This window comes from Lucilia cuprina, chromosome 4, assembly GCF_022045245.1.
Source record: "Lucilia cuprina isolate Lc7/37 chromosome 4, ASM2204524v1, whole genome shotgun sequence".
Taxonomy (NCBI): domain Eukaryota; kingdom Metazoa; phylum Arthropoda; class Insecta; order Diptera; family Calliphoridae; genus Lucilia; species Lucilia cuprina.
Window position 1 is genome coordinate 73,291,860 of NC_060952.1, and position 24,534 is coordinate 73,316,393.

At 29.1% G+C, this 24,534-nt stretch overlaps 1 protein-coding gene across 4 annotated transcripts in view; it reads right to left on the minus strand.

Annotated features, from left to right (window-relative positions):
- The window catches only part of LOC111675441 (A disintegrin and metalloproteinase with thrombospondin motifs 9), a 143,758-nt gene that overhangs the window by 25,874 nt on the left and 93,350 nt on the right, over nt 1-24,534 (minus strand). The gene's annotated exons all lie outside the window — the stretch shown is intronic.

Sequence of the window (24,534 nt, forward strand, 5' to 3'; positions counted from 1 at the left end):
AAGTAAAATTCACTTTGAAATGAAATTTATTTTTAAAAATTCAAGTCATTTACCTGTTAAACAGGAAACTGTGACAAAATGTTTAGTTTTTTTTTCATTATTTCTTAAAAATCCATATTCATTTATAAATTTTAATAAAATGGGCGTCACTTAAATGTTTTGTCATAATGACACATTTTAATGTCATTTAAAATTCGATTAATATTGAAATTGTGTTTTTGTTTATTAAGAAAAATTTTGTATAATTTTGCACGAAATATAAATGTCTCATATTGTTTTAAATTTAGTATCGTTTTTTAGTAAATTAGACATAAATCCACTTAGAGATTTTTTTAAATGTGATGATGAGCCAACACATTATTTGAGAGCGTGTAATATAATTTATGTTTGAATATATAAAAAATTTAACTTTAGTTGATTTCCGCATTTAAAAAATTCCTTAAAAATATATATTTTTTTAGCGAAAATATATACATATATGCATAAAAACTGTGGGCTCATAATGTCAAAAAACGATAACAATGTGTCTAAAACTCAAACAACAATACACAGTGGGTATGAGTTTTTTTATGTGTTGCCCTTTTTGGTTAAAAAATACACAAAAAAAGCTCGTAAAATTTCATTGGGTTTATTGTTTTGTTATTTTTTTTATAATTTTTTTAATGATTATGTTAACAATTTGTATGCTATTTAATTAATATAATAATGTTAATATTATTTTAAAATACATAACAATAAACATTAAAGGTTGGGAGTAGTTTATTTGTTGAGTTTAAGGCGAATTGATATTACGTTACATTAGAAATATTAAATAAATCGGCAACTGTTTTATTTAATTAATAACCCCTTAAAGTATTCTCTAGTAATATATTCATAAATGCTTAATTAAGTTATTGATGATTTTTTGTTGGAATTTGTTGTTGGAAGATGTGAGCAATAAACCTTAAATAAGCAATTAATATTTTTATGAATACGAGGGCGAGTCTATATTTTCACAAAACAAGACTCTGGATAAGTCAGTAGAGATGTCTATAAATCTGTCTATGGACTAGTAGTACTAGTCAGTAGACAAGTCTAAAGACTGTTCTACGGACAGTTCTAAGGACTGTTCTATAGGCAAGTCAGTGCACAATTCTAAGGACAAGTATAGTCAGTATATGGGCTAGTCTATATATTAGTCTTAAGACTAGTCAGTAGACTAGACAGTTGACAAGTCTAAGAACTAGTCTAGTCAGTAGACAAATTTATAGAATAGACAACATGGAATACCTAGTAAACCCACCTATGGACAAGTCTATAGACAAGTTTGGACTAGTCTATAGAGAAGTATATGGACTAGTGTATAGACTAGTCATCAGGCGAGTCTATAAACTAGTCTATACTAGTCAGTAGACAAGTCTAAAGACTGTTCTACAGACAGTTCTAAGGACTGTTTTATAAGCATGTCAGTGCACAATTTTAAGGACAAGTCTAGTCAGCCTATGGGCTAGTCTATAAAATAGTCTTAAGACTAGTCTATAGACTAGTCAGTAGACTAGGCAGTTGGTAAGTCTAAGAACTAGTTTAGTCAGTAGACAAGTTTATAGAATACTCTACACTAGTTTATAGACTAGTCAGTAGACAATTCTAAGGAATATTCTAGTTGACAAGTCTATGGTCTAGTCTATCGTCTTGTGAGTAGACAAATCTATAGACTTTTCTGTAGACTAGTTAGTAGACAAGGCAAAGAACTAGTCTATTGACTTGTCAGAAGACTAGGCAGTAGACAAGTCTCAAGACTAGTCTAGTTAGTAGACATGTCTAGTTCATTAACTTGTCAATATGAAAATCTGTTGTTAAGTCTAACGACTAGTCTATTGACTCGTGAGTAGACCAATCTATGGACTAGTCTATAGACTAGTCTGTAGACTAGGCAGTAGACAAACCTAAAAGACGTGATACACGGTTGTCAGATCTTACAACGTTGTCAGCAAATAGTTCAGAAATTGTCTAACAATCGTCTAATCTTGCAATTTTTCTTATGCAACGTTGTCAGAAAAAGCATTAATGACAATATTGGAACACAAAATTTGTAAGTTTACACTGTTATTATACATTTTATGCATATTTTACTGCCAACGTTGTAAGATCTAACAACCGTGTATACATAGCATAAGGATTAGTCTTTAGAATATTCAGTAGACGAGGCAGTAGACAATTATAAGGACTAGTCTAGTCAGTATAAAAGTCTTTAGGCTAGAAAACAGATTTGTCTACTAACTAGTCTCTTAACTAGTTCATAGACTTGTCAGTAGAAAAGTCTGTTGTTTAGTCGAAAAACTAATCAGTAGATAATACATCAATTAAAAGAAAAAATAATAGACTAGCCAATACACTAGTCAATAATCAAGTCGATAGATTTGGGTATAATAAATTTTATTGTCCAAAGGGGTAATCACACTCCCTTGGTGACGCTACCAAAATTGATAGATGACTGGGAACTTAGATGGTCAAATATCACCACTTGTAGAGTATTAAGACTACTCTAACCCCACTCTGACAACGGATAGGAGTAGAACTTTTTTGTCTCTTAGGAGGAACTAGATTGGTTTTCTAACTAGTATAATATTTCATCTACTCTAGAATAAGGGAAAGTAAAATCGTTACAACATTTTCTATGTACACAGACTACTCTATCTTGGTGCAATTCTTTTCCATGATCTTGACTGTTTCAGAGATGCTTTACTAGTAAATATAATCGGTTTTATTAGAAACACTCGCTGGTTTTCATGACGAGAACCAAGTAGCCAAACAAAATTAGGGACAGAAACCATTCTCTCAACATAAAGGAATGGCAAGAGAATCACAATGGGCCACAAGGATGTATTGTAAACTCACCTTAGCCTAAAATATTAAATTACTATTTTTTATGTACGATTTTAAAATTAAAATTTTTCATGCCAGCTTAACTCGCATTACTAAATTATTTGTTTGTGACAAACAAAACTCAATATATTATTTGAAACTCTACATATTTATCATTATACATCAACAATATTGACATAATTTATTTAAGAATACCAAGCCATTTAGGGTATTTTTATAGCTGTTCTAAATTAACTTTTCCTTTTAAAAATAAAAAAAATATTTAATGATTTTTTTATTAACTCCCTTTAAGGTAAGTTAATTAAAAGTTCTCATCTAAATATTAAATCAATAAAAAGAACACATACTAAGTTTTACACTAAAATCAAAAAAAATCTACATAAATAATCGAAAGAAATATATATATACCAAAATGAGGGAACCTATAAAAGCAATGATCAGCAGCTGTTGTTAACAGGTTACTAAAACTATCTATTATTTCCTGTAATAAACGAAATTAATAAGATTGTAAAAATACTCAGCAAACATTATTTGCCGTTGCTTTTGTTAAAGTTTATTATGAATTCTCTTTAAGCCTATCACTGCTTTAGAATACACGCTTTTATTTAAAGAACACACTTCTAGAAATCTTTGCCTAAACCTGAGGGCGTTTTAAACTAAACTTAGTTTCACAAGAAAACGAAATTCATAAATTTATATTATTGTTATAAATTTGAAAAGTATATTTGTTGTTATTGTTATTTTGTTTATTATGATGATTATTAGTTTCTATTAATTTGTTTTAATTTATTGAATATTTGACACACATGGCCTCCTTGTTTTAGCCAAACTTTGCTTAAAATATTTAAAAAAAAACTAAAATCTATAAAAAGCGGTGTCTTTTTGGCTTTTAAATAAAAATGTGTTTTAAATATATAGATTTTTAAAGTCCAATTTATTTGTGGCTAAGACGGGTATTAGCTGGATTTATATGTATATTTTTTAGATTTTTTTTATTATTATAATAAAAAAACCTGTTTGTTTTTTATCAATTTTATGTTCAAAATGTCAATATTTTATTTATATTACAAAAAATATATATAGTTGTTAATATATGTTGTTGTTTTTGTTATTTTCTTCTTTTTTTATAATTCTTCTTCATCTTGTTTAATTTATTTAACTTGAAATTTTTTTTCTTTTACTTAAATTATTTGTGGGGGTTTTTTATTGTTCAGTCTGTATTTTTTTTCTTTTAGCTGTTGCTATTGTTATTTTTGCTTTTTTTTTTGTATAATGACTTCGTTGAAAAAAAATTAAATAATTTTAAAATTAAGTCGACAAACTGTCTGTTGTGTTATTTTCAAAAAAAAAAGTTGTTGTTAGTGTATGGTTTGAATGGTTGATTGGGTTGCTGGGCTTTTGTAGTCATGCAGCTGACTTTTTTTTGCGAACAATAACAAAATAACAACAAATTCAATATTAAAAATGTATTTAACTTTTTAACACTTTTTTCCAGCACAACAAATAAACAAAACAAACAAAAAAACACTATCAAATTATCTAGTAAACATTAAACCTGGTTACACTTATGCCCCAGGGGGCGGCTAAAGGTCATTAGTTGTAAAAAGTTGTTGAGTAGTTTGTTTTTAGAACTTTATTTCAAACTTGTTCTAATTTTAGTAAAACAAACTATGTGTATGTGTCAATAAGTAATAATTGTTTTTGCAATATGAATGAATCGCTTAATCACGAGTTGATAAAAATCTCTGAATGGGGTCGTGTTAACAGAGTCGATTTTAACGCCCGTATGACTCAATGTTGTTTTTTAACACTTAACGCTGGACTAAACACATTTTTCAAGCGTCGAAAGAAACATTCAAGTGTCTCGGTTTTTTGAAACGGTATATGACATACTTCACTCCATCTGATCTTCTTTCTATTTACATCTCTTATATCCGACCGAAAATGGAATACAACTCTCATGTATGGGCCGGAGTTTCGAAGTTTTTTTTGGGCAAAGGTACTTATCGGTGACAGTAGGGTATCCAACTCTATCGATTCACTGTAGCACCGTCATAAAGTGGGGTGTATTGCACTGTTCCATCGATACTACAATGGAATTTGTTCCTTTGAAATTAGGAAACTTGTTCCCGATACCCGCATATTCTTGCGTAACACACGTCTTTCCAACTTTATTGATTCACTTGAGCACCGTCGCAACGTGGGATGTATTCCACTGTTCTATCGATACTACAATGGAATGTGTTCCTTTGAAATTAGGGAACTTGTTCTCGATACCCGTATTTTCTTGCGTAACACACGTCTTTCTTCAAGAACACAATCATTTGTGGTCGATTGGCCAGTGGACCGCAGAACGCATTACGGGGAAAATACATTCTTCAGCCGCACTATTTGTATGTGGAATAAACTTCCTACAGAGGTATTCTCTGCCACCTTCGATATAAGAAGATTTAAATCAAATGTCCACAAACACTACTCCCTCTATACTCCTTCCCACAACCTATTTTCCTAATTCCAACATAATGCTTCGCATAAGTATGGGTCCTGACTGCTGGTCTAATTAATAAAAAAAAAACTGTCAGTAGAACAGTTTTGCACATCCGTTAAAATAGTATTCAATGTGTATTTTTCTATATTCACACAAATGTAATTTATTTAGTTGTAGTTTTTGTCAAATGTTGTTAGATTTTTTATCTGCAGCTGTAAATTCTTAATAGTTGTATTTCAACCAAATAATACACAAACAAAAAAACACATATTTTTAACAAAAATTCCATAGCATTTGTTAAAAATATATTTAGATTTTTAACAAGATTGCTGTTGTTTCATAAGTAGTGTAGTGTCTGTTTTAAAGCATTCATTCATACATTTTTTTAGTCGTTTTTATTTTTAACAAATTTAAAAAATAATTGTTTATGAAAAAATGTTGTTAAATAATGCCAACAAAAAACACTAAAAAGGTGTTAAGTAAATTTATTAATTGTTACTAAATTAAAAAAAATCAACTACAATTTATAATTGTAAAGAATTTTAAAATTATCCATTTATAATTGTAAAAAAATTTATAAAAATTGTAAAAACATTTTGTTCACTTTAGCAAATATTTTAAGAATTTTTAAAACTAAATTTAAAACACATCTATTGCTTTAAAATTTCCACAATAAAATTAACTTGGACATATGTAAAATTGTAATTATATTAAAAGTTTCTATTTATTGTCATAAAAATAATTTTAAATCAAATTTGTTTTAATTTAATTTATATTTTTTAATGATTTTACTATGAAAATTTTCTTAATTTTTAAAATTTCTTTTGAAATTTGCAGTTCTGTTTATATATTTTTTTAATTACAAAATTTTTATTTCTAATGACTCGTGCATTGGAAACGTGTAAACGTTTCGATATTTTACCAGTAAATAAAATAAAGTGGAGGTGTGTTTTTTTCTTAATTCTATTCTTGGGTGAATGAAACTTTTATTACCTTGATAAATGTAACCCACATTTTATGCCCCGCCAATGAGGGCGTTGTAATATTTCTTTTAATGCATTTGTGTGTTTTTTTTTTCTACTATTTCAATTTTTGGCAATAATAATGGCAAAATGTAAATAAATCGAGTAATAAGTAAGTTTTCATTTATAGATTTTTTCGTAAAAATAATAAAATGTAACTAATTATAGAATATTAGAAATGGTGATTGTATTAACAATGATTTAAAAATAGTTTTAATATGTATTGACACAGTGGTTGAGTTGATCATGAATTGTTAAAGAATGATCAAGACATCGAGCATTAATATTTAGGTATTCGTTTCTATATACGATTCTCGAATGATAACCACTCATAAATTAATTTTAATAGAGTATTTAAAGACAGTACCTTCATACATCTGCCAAGAGCTACTACCCTCTTAAATCGAAGACCTTTTGTCTGTGATTGCCTTCATGATTTTTGAAAATCTGTTTTGCTTCGAATATACACTTAATTTGAGTTTTTATACCTACACCACTATCACGTTTGTGCTGATATTTGTAACATACAAAAATATTAGTCCAATACCCACCTTAAAGTATACCGATCGATTCAGAATCATTTTTTTGAGTCGATTAAGACATGTCCGTCCGTCCGTCTGTCCGGCTGGCTGGCTGTCCATGTAAACCTTGTGCGCAAGGTACAGGCCGCAATTTTCAAGATAATTTAATGAAATGGACCAAGCATGTTTTTGGCACAAGGACGAAGCCTATTGAAAATGGTTGAAATCGGACCATTATTTCACCTAGCCCCCATACAACCGTACCTCCCGATTTGAACTTTTTATGCTATAATTACGTCAAATATTCTGCTATCTCTCTAAAAATTGGCACAAATAAGTTTTATATAAGTATAAATGACACTGCAGATTTTCGTAAGGATCGGCCTATATTTGACCCTAGCCCCCATACAAACCCCCCTTCAAAAAATGACTTAAAAATCTAAAATTGACTTGTAACCATTTGTATCGCAATGAAACTCAATAAAACTAACTGTTATTTCGAAATATATCCTTTTCCCAAATTTACCGAGGATCGGCCCATATTTGACCTATATAGAGTCTTATTTAGAAATTCTAGTTTTTTTTATCAATAAATGGCTTAATTATTTTGGAATTATGGTAATATTCAACATAAAAGTTTCTTTACAAAAAATAAAAATTTTATAAAAAGTAAAAATTTTAAAAATATACTCATGGTGTAGGGTATTATATGGTCGGCCATGCCCGACTATACTTTTCTACTTGTTTTTTTTTAATTGCAATGGTGCGTATGATTAATATTATTTAAATTTTCTTAAAATAACTTTAAATGTAAAACGTTTAATACTTTTATTAGTGTGGCCTACTAACTAACTAACTAACTAACTAACTAACTAACTAACTAACTAATTATATAATATTTATAAAAAATTTCATTTATTTTTACAGCAAATTTTAAAATCTGAAAACCACCACTGCGTATGATTAATATTTATTTAGTTAATTATCATATTTGCTATATTGTTTCGAATTTATTTAATACTGGGATTCTCCTCTATAATAAGATTTTCTTTAAGCGTTCCATTATTCTATAGAGCACTATTAAATTAATTTGTTAATTAGTTTCCCATGGTGCGTATGATTAATATTTTTTAATACTATAACTGAAAATTTAGTTTAAATTTTAATTTTAATTTAATTTTTCAGTATTTTAAATATTATTTTAAATACTTTTTGATAAATTCCTTTTGTTATTTTTTTTATTATAATAAGCACTTTATTTTCATAAAAAAAAAACTTCACGTAACATCGGTGCGTATGATTAATGTGAATTTTAAATAATTTCTTAATAAACACTTCTTTACTTCAACATTTTAACAATTTATATTTTTGTGATTTATTAAAAACCTTCATATTTACACAAATGCAATATTTTATTATAAATAATGCACAATTTGGCCCACAATTTAGAAAAAAAATTATTATTATTTTGTTGATAACGTCATGCCTTTAGCATAAGTTTTCTTTTTTTTTTAATTTCACCCACAAACTTGTGCACGTACTTTTAGGTAATTATTATTATTTATTAATTAATTAAGTTTTTAAATAAAATTTATTTACTAGAATATATTTTCTAATAATTTTTCTTTATTATTATTACATATTTTTTTTTTTTTTTTGGTTTTAATAAAATATTTGCAATTAAAAATTATTTGCTTTTGGGGGCTTTAATTTGGCACAAGGTTAATAAAATTGAGCAAAATTCGAGAAATACGTACAAAATTTTATACAATTTCAATTAAAGCGCACGAATTTTTAAAATTTTGTTAACTAAAAACGCACGTTTGTGCTGGTTAAAGATTTGAAAAAAGACTGGTGAAAATTTTATATAAAACAAGGTAAAAATATTTTAAATCACAAAAAAAAGAAGAAAAGTAAAAAAAGAACAATACAATCTTAATAGACACAACAGCTAAATAAAAATTTAACAAATAGAAGATTTTATAGAAGATTTTTGTTGTGTTTTTTGGAAATTAATGAAAAATTGTTTTTGTTAATTTTGTTTTAATAAACAATCGTTGTTAAGTAAAAGCACAAAGTATTGTTTAGTTTTTTTTAAGAAATGTTTGTATCCGAAAAACTGCCTATAAATTTCTTTTTGTATTGGTTTTTTTTGAGTTTTTGAAAATTTGTTGTTTTTTATTTTTATTTAAATTTCCCACACAATATAAAAGTGTTATAAAATTTGTTAACAAAATTTCCCCTTTTTTAATTGTTGCAAAATTCATTGGAATTGTTTTTGTTTGGCTTTAGCTTGTTTTGTTTTGATTTCTTTTCTGTTTTCAAACTGAATTATGCAGTTAATTTGAACAATTTTATATTTTTTAGCAGGAAATTGTGTGTTGCATTAAATTTCAAAATAATATTTAAATAAAACAAACAAACAAAAAATAAAATGCAACAAACAAAACATTTAATTATAACCAAAACCATATTGAGTCATCTGTTTTGATCTTGTGCGATCCTTATTGGGTTATTATGTTATGGGGAATTTTTGAATTCTTAATAAAACCAAAGTGGTTCTTAAGAAATAAATATTGTGTTTTGTTAATTAAATATTTAAGTGTTGAACTTATGGAGGATAATTTCCTTAGAAATTTAGTAATTTTTAAAAATGTTTAAACTTTACTTTTTCTCTTAAATGCATTGAACCCAATTTTACTTAGATCCATAATTCCAATCACTGATTATGTTTAAACCGATACTTTTTCTGTCGGTTAAAATAACAAAAAAAAAAAATAGAAAATGCGCGTCAAACTATTCATTACAATTTAATATACAGCCACCTTGACGGATGATTAATATTAAAAGATTTTTTAGATTTAAGTTTAATATTCGTTAGGTGTTCAAAATCTTTCACCTTAATAGCACTTGCTCCGAGATTGGCAACTCTATATGTATGATCTTTTTAGAGAGGATCATGACATTGTCATTTCACTAAAATCACAAGCCTTCGAAAGAACAGCTTCTGAACACAATTATAGAAACATCCGAATGCTAAAATCCTTTAGTTGCTATACAAACAGTTTGGGATAGTAGTAATCAACGCTCGCTTTGAGCCAGGCGTCAAGAGCATGCACCACAATTCAGCCACCTTGACAGACAGACTGTCGAGAGTTTTAACGTGTCGGTCTTATCCCACGGTGGTCTTTTTCATCCACAGGGTAGACTTGAGAACGGTCTTCCATCGCCCCTTTGTCTTCAATGAAGACTCAGGTGGCAATTTTTGCACATTGGCTATGACCGGTAACATGCGCAAGTACTTTGCTGGAGTACTCGAGCTATCTAATCTCTTGCCAAAGAAGTCACGTTGTAAAACAACCACACTACAATGGCTCTGTTGATTCGGCAACAGCACCTAGAGACGTAACCGGTGGACCGAAGCACGATCCATCAATAAGCCGTAGACATCGTTCTTACTCACAGTGACACGCTGTGGCAAGTCTGATATGAACAGAGTAAACTCTGAACATATCTGGACAAGGAAGGAAAATTAATTGGTATCACTTGTATATGATACCTTTCATCCATCATCATTCAACCCAGCACACATCTCATTTATCCGACACATTCATAGAGAAAAACATACGACACACTCATTTAGGTATACGGGTGGATGAGTCCCGCATACCTCTACATTCATTCCGTATCATATACAATTGACCCCAACCCATTTCCAACGCTTAGTCCCACAGTCACTCCTCTGTGGGGTATCTGTTGATTTTCGGCAACAGCACCGAACCTTATCCCGAAATATTGACTATTATCATGCATCAGTCTTTTAACCGCCACTTATTCCCTTCCCGCGAATTTGGGTTCAACCAACAGCCACTACGTGGATCCCAAAGGAACCTCAACCAATTGACCAGCCAGGACATAGTCCTGCGGGCAACTGGCCACCCGTAGTACCAGATTATGCGGTGCTCTGGTCAGACCTCTGGCAATTTATGCAAGGAATAAGCCAAGCAGTAGACTGAGACAACCAATTTTTCAGTCCCGGTCAGACTGGAGGTATTGGGCCCTCTTTATATCCCGGGATTGCAATAACACCAAGGCGGAGGTCTTCGCCAAGGTAACATGCTCCCGGGGGGAAACCTTGACAGACTATTAAATATGAAAAGATTTTTTAGATTTAAGTTTAATACCTGATAAGTGTTCAAAATCTTTCCGAAAACGCCTGCTATGAGACTGGCCACACGAGTTTGTTCAACAAACCATGTAATTAATAGATGATATTTTTAGAGTGCACGGAGAATGACATTGGCATTCCACTACGATCACAAGCCTTTGAGAGAACGTGAGCTAGGCTTCACGAACATTCCCCACAAAATTCGCGAAGATCATGTGCTTCGAGATAACACAACTACAATAACTTTCGAATGATAAAATTCTACTAAACGCTCGGTTTGAGCCAGGCTTCACGAACATGCCAGACAATCTATTGGTCATGCGCAGGCCTGATCAATAAGATTGGCGAAGATCATGTAGAAAATATAAAGAGTGCGAAATGCAGCTTCTACCCGTGGATGACGATCACAATCTTGTTAAATCTCTTTAGAGTGGTTACTACCCATAGATTTATTGGGCTTATGTATGAAAATGAAATCTTTCAAGAAATTCACACATTGGGGCATACTCATGACTGGCCAATAAGATTGGCGAGAGATCATTTGACCATTCATAAGGATGCGGAAGGCGGCTTCTATATTACCCGTTGATCCCGATCATAAGTTTTGTTAATTCTCTTGAGAGTATAGATCTATTCAAGAATCTCACACATTTTCTTTTCCAAGAAACTACATCTACAGAAGGTGTCATGACCAAGAGGTCTCTCTCTACTATTGCCCGGTCTTACTTAATGACCAGTATTGAAATAATGCGATGGTGTCTTTTACATTACCTATTTTACAGGCAAAGACTGGTCTTTATATGGTTCACGAATGTCAGGAGTGTGACAACAACCAACTCATTCATTCAGCCCAAACTTTATAGGTCTGATTAGACCTAATGTTCGAAATCAAGGCTTACCTAGCCTCTGTATGATGGTGGATAGTCTGTAGATATTTAGGCTGGTTCACGAATGTAAGCCGTCTCTCCACAAAATGTGAATCATTCCGACCTAAGTACTACTGCTGTAGTTATCGGACGATCTGACAACATTCTTCTCATTCATTCAGCACAAAACGGTTTACTAAGACCAGATGGCTATCACTGACATCGAAATACATGAATGTGTTCCTGACCTTGCTTGTTGGGTGAATGTCAAACCAAATATTCAAATATATATAATGCTATAGTTACCAGACCAGATCTTACAAAAATCTGCTCAGATTGGCCATATTTAGTTCTAGTCCCAATTGTGTATTAATGAACTTTCCTATTTCCCTATAAATGTGATTATTCCAACAGGCACATGTCATGTTTCTTCTACAACCGGCATAATGAATGAAAATATTACGAATTTTTCGCTTATTTTTTGGCACACGCAAACGCTCAAAATAAGAGACGTTTTTTTTCTTAAATTTCGCTAGCTGTCGTTTTTGTTTATAAAATCGTATAAATTTTGCGTGTGTAACCTTGAAAATTTTAAAAACTATAAAATAAAATTTGAAAATCATAAAATTAAACTCGTATGTGAGAAGTTGATAGTAGTAGTACATGTTATAAATAATGTTTATTATTATTGAGTATAATTGTATGTTTAAACAAACGCAATTTTGTATAATGGAAATGTTGTGTTTTTTTTATTTTTGTTCACAAGCTTGAAGTTTATATAGATTTTTTTTTCAAATTTGCTATAAATGTTTATGTTTCAGAAATAAATTTTTTTTTTTTTTTTTTTTTTTTTTTTTTTGGAAATTTTGGAAACAAAATTTTTTTTATAAATTTTTATAAAAAAAACATTGATTTAAAATTGACTTAATTGTATACAATATAAAATTGATGAATAGAAAAAAATTATTCTATTTTAGCATTTTTTTTAAAGACAGCAACAAGTGAGTTTAACATAAATCAATGTAAGCAAACTACAATATACAGGTGTTTTTCAGTTTACACTTATAAATTAAATAAGTGTGTTTTTATTTATAGACAGTTTTGATTTATAAGAAATTTATTAAAATAGATTTTTATAAATTTTATTAAAACACTAGTTGAATGTTAGATTTCTATATTTATGAATAATTTTGCAAAACTATATCTAAAGGCTTGCATTAGGAATAATAGGAAATTTTACTTAAAATCTTCTTTTCGAAATAAATTTACTTTATTTTCTTTTGAAATTAACCAAATTTTTAAAAATGTCTAAAAATAAACAAAAACTCACTTGAAGTGCTAAAAAATTCGATTACAAAAATTGTCTTAAATTTGCGATATTATTTCCTTTAAACGAATGCTATTAATCAATATCTAACAGCTTATAAAGGGTTTAAAAACCCTTCCATCACAAATTAAACAAACAGTTTTAAAGAATAAAACAAAAACCTTTACAATTTTTGTTATTTTTATCGCTTTTCAAATCTTTTGACAAATAACATCTCATTCAAAATTTTTGTATATTTATTTCAGCTATAAATTAAAATTTTTATATTTTTAATCAAAATAAAACACTTTGATGTTAAAAAAAATATATGAATAAAAGTTTTATTTAATGTCTTTTAAGTTTTGAACATAATAATAAAAAGGAAAAATTTATGTTGCTTTTATTAATATTTATATGTTTGGTTTGATACATTTTTGTTTGGGTTTGTTTGAAATATTTGAAAAAAAAATTGAAAGAAATTGAGGAAATTTCTATTTTCATTAATTATAAACGTAGTACACCGCTGTGTATGATTAATATATATTTTGTATGAAATTAATTATACGCTCTGTAGTATAGAGCGTATGATTGCTGTGGTTTATAATTTTGTTAATTTTGCGGTCTAGTTCATAAAGAACAAAGTTCATAAATGGAAAAAAGAATTATAAATAAATAAAATGGGACACGATGGGGGTCTAATAAGTACACTTGTGGAAGAAGTCACTAGAAAAAAGTAAGAAAGTATATTCGGGTTTGGTCGACCATATGATAACCTACACCAGTTTGAAATATTAAAGTGATTTTTTTCATAATAAGACATTTATTTTGAATATTACCTTGATTCCGATTTATTTAAGTAATTTATTGACGAAAAACTTATTTTCTCTACTTTATACTTTATATAGAAGATAGGAGCAAATGTCAACCGATCCCCATAAAATGGGCTGAATAGAGTAATATTTATTTAATATTTGACTGTACTAATTTTGCGGACATTCAAATCATTTTATGAAGGGGGATTTGTATTGCGGCTAGGGTCAAATGAAGTCCGACCATTTGAAAATCCGGCAAAGTCATCAAGGCTTATATAAAATTTAGTTGTGCAAAATTCGAGATACGTTTATATTATACATAATTATGAGCTCAAAAGCCTTTTCCGGGCAGTTTAGTTATATGGGGACTAAGTGAATTAATGGACCGATTTTAATCATTTTCAATAGACTTCGTTCTTGGCTCAAAAGTGTATTCCAAACTTCATCAAATTATCCTGAATATTGCGACTTGTACTTTGATAACAACAATAACGTTTACATAGACACACGGACAGTCGGACTGACGGACATTGTTAAACAAGCTTAGAAAGTGATTCTGATTCCATCGGTATACTTTAAGGTGGGTATAATATCCTTCCCACTATAGTGGTGTATTGATTCTTATAAAGATTTTTACTTTCTATTTGTTAGCCTAATGTAAATCCAATGAGTCTTATTTATAGTCTAGTTTAGTATATATTCTAATCTTTAGTACTAGTATATAGACTAATCTAGTCTATAGTTTATAGTCTAGTTTATAATCCTGTATATAGTCTAATCTATAGTCCAGTCTACAGTATAGTCTATAATCAAGTCTATAGGTCTAAAGTCTGGTCTATAGTCTAGTCTATAGTCCAGTCTATAGTCTAGTCTATAGTCTAGTCTATAGTCTTGTCTATAGTCTAGTCTATAGTCTAGTCTATAGTCTAGTCTATAGTCTAGTCTATAGTCTAGTCTATAGTCTAGTCTATAGTCTAGTCTATAGTCTAGTCTATAGTCTAGTCTAAAGTCTAGTCTATAGTCTAGTTTTCTATCTAATTTAGTATTTTGTAATAAATATATTAATTTAGTTTTTAAAAATTTTCGAATTTTTTAATATATTTTTAAAATTTTCCAAATTTTTAAACATATTTAAAAGAAAATTCTCATTAAAAGCAAATATTTGTTTACATTAATGTCATTATTAAAAGTGGTGAAAATTCCAAAACACTTTGCACACTTTAACAGTAAAAATGAAAATAAATAAAGAAATGAATTGTAAATTAATGCTTTTTGCATACTTTAGTAGATTTATACATATATACTGTATATGTATTGTATACCTCTAGTATTTAGGTATTTATTGATACGTTTTTTTCTTAAGTTGCTTTAAGTTAATTTCTAATTTTTGTTGTTGTTAACATTAAACAAACCATTTCGATAAATTGTAGCTTTTATGGCTAAATTGTTGTGCGAGTTGTTGCTGGTGTTGTTGTTCTTGTTGCTAAAAGAAAACACGCTCATAAAATAAGCAGCTAGTAACTGTTGCTGTGAATTATCAAAATAAACAATTTGTTTTTGTTTATACTTAGAAAAAAATGAAAATCAAATTAACAAAAACTTTTGATACAATTTCATTTTTGCAGTTTTTTTTCTGTTGGTTTTTGTTTAATTATTTGAGATGGGAATAGAATTAGTCAGTTTGAAGGAATTTTGTTAAAAAACCACAGGAATTATTTAATATTTATTACTTTGTTTTATTTAATTATTGTTTAAATATATTAATAATATTTAATACTTTTTGGCAAAGATACATTTAAGGCGTTTAAGTGGATTTTTTTTACTTGGCCACAAATTATGCAATATATTCGTTTATGGCCCAAATGATTTGTTTATTTTTTCAAAATGTTCTTTTTAATTTAATTTTCATTTTGATTTAAGAAAAAATAACAAGAAATCTTGTTTTTATTTTCACACGTTATTTTATTCGATACTATTTAGTATATTTTGATTATTTATTTAAACAATTTTAACATTTTCGTTGATTTTTTTCTACACAATTGTTGCAGCAGCACGCGACACGAATTTTTTCCTTAAAAAAAATCCCCCAAAAAATTTTTGTGGTCTTAAAAGCAACAAACGTTTACATGCGATCGTTTATAATTGAAAACTGAAAAAATGATTATTAACATTGACACTGAACATTGTTGGTTGAACAAAAAAAAAAAAAAAAAAAAAATAAGCAAATAAAAAAAGAATTGAAATAAAATAAAGAGGAGTAAGTAATTGAATACTGAGCAAACTGTCTGTACATTTGTCTGTCTCAGCCACCAGTCAGCCAGTCAAGTGTCTGATTTTATGTATTAAAGAGTGCAAAAAAAAGAAACTGTTCACTGCACTCACTCACAAGAATAAAACAGAATTGACACCCAGTTATATGAATGCAGTCTGAACATATTCACCCAAACAACAAGTATTTATTCTCTTTGTAATATATAAAGAGATATTCATGATAATGACGATCATGACAATGATGTTTTGTTGATCATCATTGTTGTAATAATGACAGAGAGAATATACATATATACTACCGGCTTATTGTGGTTGAGAGTTGAATGACAATCAACCCAACCAGCAGATATTAAGGAACAGGTTTGCAAAATATTAATTTAAAAACAAAAAGTACTTTTTTGAATAAAAAAAGTACTTGACGACATAGAGATTTAAAATATTTCAGAAATATTTCAGCCTAAAAATTTTAATTAAACATTTAATAATGTTCAATATTAAAAGTTTCCATTTGAATATAAAAATTAAACTTTTTTATAAAGAAGTATCTTTTGCTTTTGCTTTCAATATTGAATTCTTAAAATTTCCATCTTTGTTAAGGAATAAAGCCACTGTCATACTTGTTTAGATCAACGAATATAAACGAACACAAACATGCAATGACACTGTATATAAATACAATAACAACATATTCTGTTTGCCCAAAACGAAAACAATAACCCAGCTTATCTGGGAGATCAACACTGGTTACACATTTATTTATAAAAAAAAATTACAAGCAAAGAAAACTAACCTAGCCTTTTATTCAAAGTACAGCTTTGCGATACTAAAAAGCAACTATGTAACTCTAGACTAGGTTATCTATAATGTGTTCGGTAATCAATTGATTTAATTTTAGATTACAATTGCAGTCGACCAAGTATTCTATCAAAAACTGTTGGATATTTATAAAATTTTTGTACATCTTTTGACAACAATACACATTTTTACATTTAGTTTACAAGGAAACAAAGCAGCTATAAACAAGAACATTTTTATCATTTCGTTTTGAAAGACATTATCAACTTGTCTTTGTGTGTATTTGTACATATTTGCAGCCAAAATACAAAAGACACAGAAATCTTCATTTCTTCAATATGTTAATTTTATTTTATTTTAAATCCAATTTACTGGGGAAATTTAAATAAAAGGGATGGTACTGGTTGAATAAAATACATTTTTAAGTTCTTTAAAGAAATATATATCTATGATACAGGACTAGGAACTGAAGTGTATCTGACAGAATTGGAAGACTACAACTGAACTAGAACAGAACTAGAACTGAACTAGAACTGAACTAGAACTGAACTAGAACTGAACTAGAACTGAACTAGAACTGAACTAGAACTGAACTAGAAACTGAACTAGAACTGAACTAGAACTGAACTAGAACTGAACTAGAACTGTACTAGAAGTGAACTAGAACTGAACTAGAACTGAACTAGAACTGAACTAGAACTGAACTAGGACTGAACTAGAACTGAACTAGAACTGAAATAGAAACTGAACTAGAACTGAACTAGAAACTGAACTAGAACTGAACTAGAACTGAAACTAGAACTGAACTAGAATGAACTTGAACTGAACTAGAACTGAACTAGAACTGAACTAGAACTGAACTAGAACTGAACTAGAACTGAACTAGAACTGAACTAGAACTGAACTAGAACTGAACTAGAACTGAACTAGAACTGAACTAGAACTGAACTAGAAACTGAACTAGAACTGAACTAGAATGAACTAGAACTGAACTAGAACTGAACTAGAACTGAACTAGAACTGAACTAGAACTGAACTAGAACTGAACTAGAACTGAACTAGAACTGAACTAGAACTGATCTAGAACTGAACTAGAACTGAACTAGAACTGAACTAGAACTGAACTAGAACTGAACTAGAAACTGAACTAGATAACTGAACTAGAACTGAACTAGAACCTGAACTAGAACTGAACTAGAACTGACTAGAACTGAACTAGAACTGAACTAGAACTGAACTAGAACTGAACTAGGACTGAACTAGAACTGACTAGAACTGAACTAGAACTGAACTAGAACTGAACTAGAACTGAACTAGAACTGAACTAGAACTGAACTAGAACTGAACTAGAACTGAACTGAACTGAACTAGAACTGAACTAGAACTGAACTAGAACTGAACTAGACTGAACTAGAACTGAACTAGAACTGAACTAGAACTGAACTAGAACTGAACTAGAACTGAACTAGAACTGAACTAGAACTGAACTAGAACTGAACTAGAACTGAACTTGAACTGAACTAGAAGCTGAACTAGAATGAACTAGAATGAACTAGAACTGAACTAGAACTGAACTAGAATGAACTAGAACTGAACTAGAACTGAACTAGAATGAATGAGAATCTGAACTAGAACTGAACTAGAACTGAACTAGAACTGAACTAGAACTGAACTAGAACTGAACTAGAACTGAACTAGACTGAACTAGAACTGAACTAGAACTGAACTAGAACTGAACTAGAATGAACTAGAACTGAACTAGAACTGAACTAGAACTGAACTAGAACTGAACTAGAAACTGAACTAGAACTGAACTAGAACTGAACTAGAACTGAACTAGAACTGAACTAGAACTGAACTAGAACTGAACTAGAACTGAACTAGAACTGAACTAGAACTGAACTTGAACTGAACTAGAACTGAACTAGAACTGAACTAGAACTGAACTAGACTGAACTAGAACTGAACTAGAAACTGAAACTAGAACTGAACTAGAACTGAACTAGAACTGAACTAGAACTGAACTAGAACTGACTAGTACTGAACTAGAACTGAACTAGAATGAACTAGAAACTGAACTAGAACTGAACTAGAACTGAACTAGAACTGAATTAGAACTGAATTAGAACTGAACTAGAACTGAACTTGAACTGAACTAGAACTGAACAAGAACTGAACTAGAACTGAAATAGAACTGTACTAGAACTGAACTAGAACTGAACTAGAACTGAACTAGAACTGAACTAGAACTGAACTAGAACTGAACTAGAATCTTGTACTAGAACTGAACTAGAAACTGAACTAGAACTGAACTAGAACTCAACTAGAACTGAAATAGAACTGAACTAGAACTGAACTAGAACTGAACTTGAACTGAACTAGAACTGAACTAGAACTGAACTAGAGAACTGAACTAGAACTGAACTAGAACTGAACTAGAACTGAACTAGAACTGAACTAGAACTGAACTAGAACTGAACTAGAACTGAACTAGAACTGAACTAGAACTGAACTAGAAACTGAACTAGAACTGAACTAGAACTGAACTAGACTGAACTAGAAACTGAAACTAGAACTGAACTAGAACTGAACTAGAACTGAAACTAGAACTGAACTAGAACTGAACTAGAACTGAACTAGAACTGAACTAGAACTGAACTAGAACTGAACTAGAACTGAACTAGAACTGAACTAGAACTGAACTAGAACTGAACTAGAACTGAACTAGAACTGAACTAGAACTGAACTAGAACTGAACTAGAACTGAACTAGAACTGAAATAGAACTGAACTAGATGAACTAGAACAGAACTAGAAACTGAACTGGAACTGAAAAAAAAAATAAGCAAATAAAAAAAGAATTGAAATAAAATAAAGAGGAGTAAGTAATTGAATACTGAGCAAACTGTCTGTACATTTGTCTGTCTCAGCCACCAGTCAGCCAGTCAAGTGTCTGATTTTATGTATTAAAGAGTGCAAAAAAAAGAAACTGTTCACTGCACTCACTCACAAGAATAAAACAGAATTGACACCCAGTTATATGAATGCAGTCTGAACATATTCACCCAAACAACAAGTATTTATTCTCTTTGTAATATATAAAGAGATATTCATGATAATGACGATCATGACAATGATGTTTTGTTGATCATCATTGTTGTAATAATGACAGAGAGAATATACATATATACTACCGGCTTATTGTGGTTGAGAGTTGAATGACAATCAACCCAACCAGCAGATATTAAGGAACAGGTTTGCAAAATATTAATTTAAAAACAAAAAGTACTTTTTTGAATAAAAAAAGTACTTGACGACATAGAGATTTAAAATATTTCAGAAATATTTCAGCCTAAAAATTATAATTAAACATTAATAATGTTCAATATTAAAAGTTCCATTTGAATATAAAAATTAACTTTTTTATAAAGAAAGTATCTTTTGCTTTTGCTTTCAATATTGAATTCTTAAAATTTCCATCTTTGTTAAGGAATAAAAGCCACTGTCATACTTGTTTAGATCAACGAATATAAACGAACACAAACATGCAATGACACTGCATATAAATACAATAACAACATATTCTGTTTGCCCAAAACGAAAACAATACCCAGCTTATCTGGGAGATCAACACTGGTTACACATTTATTTATAAAAAAAAAATTACAAGCAAAGAAAACTAACCTAGCCTTTTATTCAAAGTACAGCTTTGCGATACTTAAAAAGCAACTATGTAACTCTAGACTAGGTTATCTATAATGTGTTCGGTAATCAATTGATTAAATTTTAGATTACAATTGCAGTCGACCAAGTATTCTATCAAAAACTGTTGGATATTTATAAAATTTTTGTACATCTTTTGACAACAATACACATTTTTACATTTAGTTTACAAGGAAACAAAGCAGCTATAAAACAAGAACATTATTATCATTTCGTTTTGAAAGACATTATCAACTTGTCTTTGTGAGTATTTGTACATATTTGCAGCCAAAATACAAAAGACACAGAAATCTTCATTTCTTCAATATGTTAATTTATTTTATTTTAAATCCAATTTACTGGGGAAATTTAAATAAAAGGATGGTACTGGTTGAATAAAATACATTTTTAAGTTCTTTAAAGAAATATATATCTATGATACAGGACTAGGAACTGAAGTGTATCTGAACAGAATTGGAAGACTACAACTGAACTAGAACAGAACTAGAACTGAACTAGAACTGAACTAGAACTGAACTAGAACTGAACTAGAACTGAACTAGAACTGAACTAGAACTGAACTAGAACTGAACTAGAACTGAACTAGAACTGAACTAGAACTGAACTAGAACTGAACTAGAACTGAACTTGAACTGAACTAAAATTGAACCTAAGCTAAACTAAAACTAATTTAGTTTTCTAGTTATTAAAACTAAAGCACTTACTCTAAGATAATTCTGAAACGTTTAATGTGAAATTTAACATACCTGTAAAGAAAAGAAAAAAAATTAATTAACATTTGTTGCTAGATAAAAAATATAATATAATTATATATTTGATTTTAGAAAGAAGATGTAATATATATAAATTGCCTGTCGCTTTAACCATATTCTTTAATTAATCCAAACGACGATTATTTGAGTAGAACTCTGGGTTTATGACTCCATATGTGTATATTTAAATGTCAAGTATACCAGCATCCAATATTAATTGACTTTATAGTTGGGTGTTTGTTTTCAGATGTAATTTTTGTTGTCGTTGCTGTCACTTTTTATTACTCTTATAAAAATGTTTTCAATTAAAAACAAGAGTTCAATGGTTTTTATTTATTAATACAAATAAAATATGAAGTAATATATTCATACAGTTAATTATGAATGCATATAAAATTGTGTGGGCTGAGTTTGTAGCCTGAAACTTAATCCTTTACTTTAGAACAGAAAACAAAAGAAATTCCACCAAAGAACTACAACTCGTAAATTAAAAATCAATTTAAACAGAAAAAAACACAAAAATGTTAATTTCAATTTCATTATTTTTATTACAAAACTTAAGATCCTTATTGCTTCTATTAAGATAAATTGTTATAAAAGTGAAAACGTTAATGTGAAACCTGCTTAATGACCCCTCTACACAGAAATTTATTTGTATAATTTTTAAATTCATTAATTTTATTTCATTTTGTTGTTAAAGAGTGGGTCAGTGTCTTGTTTCATTTGTCTCATGCTAAATAAATTTAATATTTTTTTTCTACATTTTAGTTAAAGAATTATTTATGTTTATTTAACATTTGTACTCGTACATTATTTATTGTTATTAATATTTTTTATTATTGTAATAACAATAAGTCTTTTGTTGTAACTTATTATGATTGCGAATGTGCATTTCGTAGTAACAATTGAAAAAATTTTAATTTATCGTAAAATTATTTTGATTTAAGTAGCCTACTTTGACAAACTATAAAAAAGTGCACACCTGTTTCAAATTATGTGAGAATACAATTTTATGTTTTTGGAATCAATTATTTAAATTTTTAAAGGCAAATGAATGAAGAATATTAAATGTAGAGCTTTTTTATAATAAATAATACAATTAAAGAGTTTTTACAAATACGAAACCAATCCTCAAATGTTAAATTTTTAATAAATTTCAAAATGTTTTTGTTCTATACAGTACTAGAAATGAACTAGAATTAAATAAAAACTAAATAGCACTAAACTACATCTGAACTAGCACTGGAATAGAACTGGACTAGCATTGAACTAGCACTGGACTAGCACTGAAGTAGAACTGAACTAAAACTTAACTAGAACTGAACTAAAACTGAACTAGAACTGAACTAGAACTGAACTAGAACTGAACTAGAACTGAACTAGAACTGAACTAGAACTGAACTAGAACTGAACTAGAACTGAATTAGAACTGAACTGGAACTGAACTAGAACTGAACTAGAACTGAGCTAGAACTGAACTAGAACTGAACTAGAACTGAACTAGAACTGAACTAGAACTGAACTAGAACTGAACTAGAACTGAACTAGAACTGAACTAGAACTGAACTAGAACTGAACTAGAACTGAACTAGAACTGAACTAGAACTGAACTAGAACTGAACTTGAACTGAACTAGAACTGAACAGGAACAAAACTTGAACTAGAACTAAACTATAAACAGATCGGTTATTTTAATTAAATTTTGTTATCAATAAATTATCGATTATTTTAATTTACATAGGTACACAAAATGACAATACTTGATTAACGGCAGATTATTTAAAAAAAAACTGTTACAAAACAACTGTTTTGTTTAATGTTATAGTCCCCACAAAAAAAATAATAAAAAATCTTGCCAAAAAAGAGAACGTTTAACGGTTTTGGTTGTATGCAAATTTACTAAAAAACATAATGGATTTTTAAATACCAGGTACTTTTGTTAATATATGTGTTAAAAGACTTTATATGTACCAGCAAAATATATATGAACCAAAAAAGAATGACCGTAATCATGCCAGAAAAATTAACTTGTTTTTAAGCCATAAAACACGAACAAACACTGCATACAACCAAAATCTAACGAATATTAACAGAAAGAAAAATTTCATGAAAAAAATTGTTGCACTCAGCAACAACATAATAAGTAGAATGTATTTGTACTTGCCACAAAATATTTCTTAATAAACTGGTTTAACAATTTTTTAAACTGACAATAACTAAAAGTTACAATAAACCCAAAATTTTTTGCTGAAAAAAACAGCAAAAATATATACCAAGAATTGTTTGTCCTAAAGAAACCGTTATATTTAACATCAATAAATCATTTGAACAAAAAGTTACAAAAAATGCTAAAAATCCGCAAACTTAACGAAAATAAAAAACAACTGGCATGACACACAACCACCTTTTTTAACAAAAACACTTAGGAACAAAAGAAATGAAAAATATTTAAATTATGTTAAAAAATCCCTCATATACCACATATACATATGTACTACATACATTGACACATCTGTTTATACATATTCATGCCATGATGCATGATCCTCAAAACAGAGCCTGGAGTGGATTTCTTAATAAATTGTATATGATCGCTAAGAAAATACATGCAAAAGTTTTAACAAACTTAGAAAGACAGACAGACACAGGCTCGCATGAATTTACAGTTATGTTTGTGAAAATAGCAGCGATGACAGTAAATTTGATCACATATCAAAATATATATTTATCCGATATTTAAATGAAACTAGAAAGGTCATAGAACTATTTTCTTTTAATATTTATTATTTTAAAATCTAAATATTTGATTTTTTTATAAATTTAATCTTGCTAATATTTGCGATCTTACTGTCACTGTGCATGTCTTTTCTTATGGAATCTGACAAGTGCATTGAACGTATCTTTACGTTTTTACTGGGATTTTATTTTATCATTTTTATTGTTGTT